The following is an 8,204-nucleotide window of genomic DNA, read 5'->3' on the forward strand; positions in this document are numbered from 1 at the left end:
ACAAGCGGGGGTTGGGTTTGATACAGGGGCTGGGCGGTTGGGGTTTGGTACAGGGCAGACAGGGATTGGGTTTGATACAGGGTCAGGCGGGGAAGGGGTTTGATACATGGGCAAGCGGGGATAGGGTTTGCTACAGGGGCGAGCGGGTATGGGGTTTGATAAAGGGGCAGGAGAAGATGGGGTTTGATACAGGGTCAAAGGAGCTGGGGTTTGAAACAGGGTCAGGCGGGATGGGGTTTTGATAAAAGGGGAAGCGGGGATGGGTTTTCATACAGGAATGCGGTGGCATGGTGTTAAATACAGGGGCAGGTGGGGATGGGGTTTGATCCAGGGGCAATACGGGATGGGGTTTGATTCTGGGACACTATTGCTACTTCATAGTAGTCAAACATAACAGGGATTGAACAAATTGCAAACTTGATCAGAAGACAGTGACAACTTCAGGGATGGGGTTTGATTAAAGGGGAAATGCGGGGATTGGGTGTGATACAGGGGCAGGGTGGATGGGATTTGATACAGAAGCAGGCTGGTTGGTGTTTGATACCGGGCAGACGGGGATTGGGTTTGTTACAGTGACAGGAGGGGATGAGGTGTGATACATGGGCAGACGGGGATGGGTTTGTTACAGTGACAGGAGGGGATGAGGTGTGATACATGGGCAGACGGGGATGGGTTTGTTACAGGGACAGGAGGGGATGAGGTTTGATACAGGGACAGGAGGGGATGAGGTGTGATACATGGGCAGACGGGGATGGGGTTTGTTACAGGGACAGTAGGGGATGAGGTGTGATACATGGGCAGACGGGGATGGGGTTTGTTACAGTGACAGGAGGGGATGAGGTGTGATACCGGGGCAGACGGGGATGGGGTTTGTTACAGTGACAGGAGGGGATGAGGTGTGATACATGGGCAGACGGGATGGGGTTTGTTACAGGGACAGGAGGGGATGAGGTGTGATACCGGGGCAGACGGGGATGGGGTTTGTTACAGGGACAGGAGGGGATGAGGTGTGATACCGGGGCAGACGGGGATGGGGTTTGTTACAGTGACAGGAGGGGATGAGGTGTGATACATGGGCAGACGGGATGGGGTTTGTTACAGTGACAGTAGGGGATGAGGTGTGATACATGGGCAAACGGGGATGGGGTTTGTTACAGGGACTGGAGGGGATGAGGTTTGATACCTGGCAGACGGAATGGGGTTTGTTACAGTGACAGTAGGGGATGAGGTGTGATACAGGGCAGAGGGGATGAGGTGTGATACATGGGCAGACGGGGATTGGGTTTGTTACAGTGACATTAGGGGATGAGGTGTGATACATGGGCAGACGGGGATGGGGTTTGTTACAGTGACAGGAGGGGATGAGGTTTGATACATGGGCAGACGGGGATGGGGTTTGTTACAGTGACAGGAGGGAAGAGGTGTTATTTATGGGCAGATGGGGATGGGGTTTGTTACAGTGACAGGAGGGGATGAGGTTTGATACATGGCAGACAGGGATGGGGTTTGATACAGTGACAGGAGGGGATGAGTGTGATACATGGGCAGACGGGGATGGGGTTTGTTACAGTGACAGTAGGGGATGAGGTTTTATACATGAGCAAACGGGGATGGGGTTTGTTACATTGACAGTAGGGAATGAGGTGTGATACATGGGCAGAAGGGGATGGGGTTTGTTACAGTGACAGTAGAGGATGAGGTGTGATACATGGGCCAAACGGGGATGGGGTTTGTTACAGTGACAGTAGGGGATGAGGTGTGATACATGGGCAGCGGGGATGGGGGTTTGTTACAGTGACAGTAGGGGATGAGGTGTGATATATGGGCAGACGGGGATTGGGTTTTTACAGTGACAGTAGGGGATGAGGTGTGATACATGGGCAGACGGGGATGGGGTTTGTTACAGTGACAGTAGGGGATGAGGTGTGATACATGGGCAGACGGGGATGGGGTTTGTTACAGTGACAGTAGGGGATGAGGTGTGATACATGGGCAGACGGGGATGGGGTTTGTTACAGTGACAGTAGGGGATGAGGTGTGATACATGGGCAGACGGGGATTGGGTTTGTTACAGTGACAGGAGGGGATGAGGTTTGATACATGGGCAGACGGGATGGGGTTTGTTACAGTGACAGTAGGGGATGAGGTGTGATACACGGGCATTCGGGGATGGGGTTTGTTACAGGGACAGGAGGGGATGAGATTTGATACATGGGCAGACGGGAATGGGGTTTGTTACAGGGACAGGAGGGGATGAGGTGTGATACCGGGGCAGACGGGGATGGGGTTTGTTACAGTGACAGTAGGGGAAGAGGTGTGATACAGCAACAGGAGGGGATGAGGTGTGTACATGGCAGACGGGGATTGTGTTTTGTTACACTGACAGGAGGGGATGAGGTTTGATACATGGGCAGACAGGGATGGGGTTTGTTACAGTGACAGGAGGGGATGAGGTGTGATACCGGGGCAGACGGGGATAGGGTTTGTTACAGTGACAGTAGGGGATGAGGTTTGATACATGGGCAAAAGGGGATGGGGTTTGTTACAGTGACAGGAGGGGATGAGGTGTGATACATGGGCAGACGGGAATGGGTTTGTTACAGGGACAGAAGGGGATGAGGTGTGATACCGGAGCAGACGGGGATGGGGTTTGTTACAGTGACAGAAGGGGAAGAGGTGTGATACAGCAACAGGAGGGGATGAGGTGTGATACATGGGCAGACGGGGATTGTGTTTGTTACACTGACAGTAGGGGATGAGGTTTGATACATGGGCAGACAGGGATTGGGTTTGTTACAGTGACAGGAGGGGATGAGGTGTGATACATGGGCAGACGGGGATGGGGTTTGTTACAGTGACAGTAGGGATGAGGTGTGATATATGGGCAGACGGTGATTGGGTTTGTTACAGTGACAGTAGGGATGAGTTTGATACATGGGCAGACGGGGATTGGGTTTGTTACAGTGACAGGAGGGGATGAGGTTTGATACATGGGCAGACGGGGATTGGGTTTGTTACAGTGACAGTAGGGGATGAGGTGTGATACATGGGCAGACGGGGATGGGGTTTGTTACAGTGACAGTACGGGATGAGGTGTGATACATGGGCAGACGGGGATTGGGTTTGTTACAGTGACAGGAGGGGATGAGGTGTGATACATGGGCAGAGGGGGATTGGGTTTGTTACAGTGACAGTAGGGGATGAGGTGTGATACATGGGCAGACGGGGATGGGGTTTGTTACAGTTACAGGAGGGGATGAGGTGTTGTACATGGGCAGACGGGGATTGGGTTTGTTACAGTGACAGGGGGATGAGGTGTGATACATGGGCAGACAGGGATGGGGTTAGTTTCAGTGACAGTAGGGGATGAGGTGTGATACATGGAGACGGGGATGGGGTTTGTTACAGTGACAGAAGGGGATGAGGTTTGATAAATGCGCAGACGGGGATGGGGTTTGTTACAGTGACAGTAGGGGATGAGGTGTGATACCGGGGCAGACGGGGATGGGGTTTGTTACCGCGACAGGAGGGGATGAGGTGTGATAACTTGGCAGACGGGGAAAGGGTTTGTTACAGTGACAGTAGGGGATGAGTGTGATACATGGGCAGACGGGATTGGGTTTGTTACAGTGACAGTAGGATCTGAGGTGTGATACATGGGCAGACGGGGATTGGGTTTGTTACAGTGACAGGAGGGGATGAGGTTTGATACATGGGCAGACGGGGATTGGGTTTGTTACAGTGACAGGAGGGGATGAGGTGTGATACATGGGCAGAGGGGGATGGGGTTTGTTAAAGTGACAGGAGGGGATGAGGTGTGATACATGGGCAGACGGGGATGGGGTTTGTTACAGTGACAGTAGGGGATGAGGTGTGATACATGGGCAGAGGGGGATTGGGTTTGTTACAGTGACAGGAGGGGATGAGGTGTGATACATGGGCAGACGGGGATTGGGTTTGTTACAGTGACAGGAGGGGATGAGGTGTGATATATGGGCAGACGGGGATTTGGTTTGTTACAGGACAGTAGGGGATGAGGTGTGATACATGGGCAGACGGGGATTGGGTTTGTTAAAGTGACAGTAGGGGATGAGGTGTGATACATATGCAGACGGGGATTGGGTTTGTTAAAGTGACAGTAGGGGATGAGTGTGATACATGGGCAGACGGGGATTGGGTTTGTTACAGTAACAGGAGGGGATGAGTGTGATACATGGGCAGACGGGGATTGGGTTTGTTAAAGTGACAGGACGGGATGAGGTGTGATATATGGGCAGACGGGATTGGGTTTGTTACAGTGACAGGAGGGGATGAGTGTGATATATGGGCAGACGGGGATTGGGTTTGTTACAGTGACAGGAGGGGATGAGGTGTGATATATGGGCAGACGGGGATTGGGTTTGTTACAGTGACAGGGGAGGGGATGACGTGTGATATATGGGCAGACGGGGATTGGGTTTGTTACAGTGACAGGAGGGGATGAGGTGTGATACATGGGCAGACGGGGATTGGGTTTGTTATAGTGACAGTACGGGATGGGGTGTGATACATGGGCAGACAGGGATTGGGTTTGTTAGAGTGACAGTAGGGGATGAGGTGTACATGGGCAGAGGGGGATTGGGTTTGTTACAGTGACAGTAGGGGATGAGGTATGATCTATGGGTAGACGGGGATTGGCTTTGTTACAGCGACAAGAGGATGGGGTTTGTTACAGTGACAGTAGGGGATAATGTGTGATACATGGGCAACGGGGATTGGGTTTGTTACAGTGACAGTAGGGGATGAGGTGTGATACATGGGCAGACGGGGATTGGGTTTGTTACAGTGACAGTAGGGGAAGAGGTGTGATACATGAGCAGACGGGGATGGGGTTTGTTACAGGGACAGTAGGGGATGAGGTGTGATACATGGGCAGACGGGGATGGGGTTTTGTTACAGTGACAGTAGGGGATGAGGTGTGATATATGGCAGACGGGGATTGGGTTTGTTACAGAGACAGTATGGGATGAGGTTTGATACATGGGCAGACGGAGATTGGGTTTGTTACAGTGACAGGAGGAGATGAGGTTTGATACATGGGCAGACGGAGATTGGGTTTGTTACAGTGACAGGAGGGGATGAGGTGTGATACATGGGCAGACGGGGATGGGGTTTGTTACAGTGACAGTACGGGATGAGGTGTGATACATGGGCAGACGGGATTGGGTTTGTTAGAGTGACAGTAGGGGATGAGGTTTGATACATGGGCTGAGGGGGATTGGGTTTGTTACAGTGACAGGAGGGGATAGGTGTGATACATGGGCAGACGGGGATGGGGTTTGTTACAGTGACAGGAGGGGATGAGGTGTGATACATGGGCAGACGGGGATTGGGTTTGTTACAGTGACAGGAGGGGATGAGTGTGATACATGGGGCTGACGGGGATTGGGTTTGTTACAGTGACAGGAGGGGATGAGGTGTGATACATGGGCAGACGGGGATTGGGTTTGTTACAGGGACAGTAGGGGATGAGGTGTGATACATGGGCAGACGGGGATTGGGTTTGTTACAGTGACAGGAGGGGATGAGGTGTGATACATGGGCAGACGGGATTGGTTTGTTACAGTGACAGGAGGGGATGAGGTGTGATACATGGCAGAGGGGATTGGGTTTGTTACAGGGACAGTAGGGGATGAGGTGTGATACTTGGGCAGAGGGGGATTGGGTTTGTTACAGTGACAGGAGGGGAGAGGTGTGATACATGGGCTGACGGGGATTGGGTTTGTTAAAGTGACAGGAGGGGATGAGGTGTTATACATGGGCAGACGGGGATTGGGTTTGTTACAGGGACAGGAGGGGATGAGGTGTGATACATGGGCAGACGGGGATTGGGTTTGTTACAGTGACAGGAGGGGATGAGGTGTGATACATGGGCAGACGGGGATTGGGTTTTGTTACAGTGACAGGAGGGGATGAGGTGTGATAATGGGCAGACGGGGATTGGGTTTGTTACAGTGACAGGAGGGGATGAGGTGTGATATATGGGCAGACGGGGATTGGGTTTGTTACAGTGACAGGAGGGGATGACGTGTGATATATGGGCAACTGGGATTGGGTTTGTTAGTGACAGGAGGGGATGAGGTGTGATACATGGGCAGACTGGGATTGGGTTTGTTACAGTGACAGGAGGGGATGAGGTTGATACATGGGCAGACGGGGATGGGTTTGTTTATAGTAACAGTACGGGATGGGGTGTGATACATGGGCAGACAGGGATTGGGTTTGGTTCAGTGACAGTAGGGGATGAGGTGTGATACATGGGCAGACGGGGATGGGGTATGATCTATGGGTAGACGGGGATTGGCTTTGTTACAGCGACAAGAGAGGATGGGGTTTGTTACAGTGACAGTAGGGGATAATGTGTGATACATGGGCAGACGGGGATTGGGTTTGTTACAGTGACAGTAGGGGATGAGGTGTGATACATGGGCAGATGGGGATTGGGTTTGTTACAGTGACAGTAGGGGATGAGGTTGTGATACATGAGCAGACGGGGATGGGGTTTGTTACAGGGACAGTAGGGGATGAGGTGTGATACATGGGCAGACGGGGATGGGGTTTGTTACAGTGACAGTAGGGGATGAGGTGTGATATATGGGCAGACGGGGATTGGGTTTGTTACAGAGACAGTATGGGATGAGGTTTGATACATGGGCAGACGGAGATTGGGTTTGTTACAGTGACAGGAGGAGATGAGGTTTGATACATGGGCAGACGGGGATTGGGTTTGTTACAGTGACAGGAGGGGATGAGGTGTGATACATGGGCAGACGGGGATGGGGTTTGTTACAGTGACAGTACGGGATGAGGTGTGATACATGGGCAGACGGGGATTGGGTTTGTTAGAGTGACAGTAGGGGATGAGGTTTGATACATGGGCAGAGGGGGATTGGGTTTGTTACAGTGACAGGAGGGGATGAGGTGTGATACATGGGCAGACGGGGATGGGGTTTGTTACAGTGACAGGAGGGGATGAGGTGTGATACATGGGCAGACGGGGATTGGGTTTGTTACAGTGACAGGAGGGGATGAGGTGTGATACATGGGCAGACGGGGATTGGGTTTGTTACAGTGACAGGAGGGGATGAGGTGTGATACATGGGCAGACGGGGATTGGGTTTGTTACAGGGACAGTAGGGGATGAGGTGTGATACATGGGCAGACGGGGATTGGGTTTGATACATGGGCAGACGGGGATTGGGTTTGTTACAGTGACAGGAGGGGATGAGGTGTGATACATGGGCAGAGGGGGATTGGGTTTGTTACAGGGACAGTAGGGGATGAGGTGTGATACATGGGCAGAGGGGGATTGGGTTTTTACAGTGACAGGAGGGGATGAGGTGTGATACATGGGCTGACGGGGATGGGTTTGTTACAGTGACAGGAGGGGATGAGGTGTGATACATGGGCAGACGGGGATTGGGTTTGTTACAGGGACAGTAGGGGATGAGGTGTGATACATGGGCAGACGGGGATTGGGTTTGTTACAGTGACAGGAGGGGATGAGGTGTGATACATGGGCAGACGGGGATTGGGTTTGTTACAGTGACAGGAGGGGATGAGGTGTGATATATGGGCAGACGGGGATTGGGTTTGTTACAGTGACAGGAGGGGATGAGGTGTGATACATGGGCAGACGGGGATTGGGTTTGTTACAGTGACAGGAGGGGATGAGGTGTGATACATGGGCAGACTGGGATTGGGTTTGTTACAGTGACAGGAGGGGATGAGGTGTGATACATGGGCAGATGGGATTGGGTTTGTTATAGTAACAGTACGGGATGGGGTGTGATACATGGGCAGACAGGGATTGGGTTTGTTAGAGTGACAGGAGGGATGAGGTGTGATACATGGGCAGAGGGGGATTGGGTTTGTTACAGCGACAAGAGAGGATGGGGTTTGTTACAGTGGCAGTAGGGGATGAGGTGATACATGGGCAGAGGGGGATTGGGTTTGTTACAGTGACAGGAGGGGATGAGGTTTGATACATGGGCAGACGGGGATTGGGTTTGTTACAGTGACAGTACGGATGAGTGTGATACATTGGCAGACGGGGATGGGGTTTGTTAAAGTAACAGTACGGGATGATGTGTGTACATGGGCAGAGGGGGATTGGGTTTGTTACAGTGACAGTAGGGGATGAGGTGTGATATATGGGTAGACGG

This window comes from Mya arenaria, chromosome 8 (assembly GCF_026914265.1).
Source record: "Mya arenaria isolate MELC-2E11 chromosome 8, ASM2691426v1".
NCBI lineage: Eukaryota > Metazoa > Mollusca > Bivalvia > Myida > Myidae > Mya > Mya arenaria.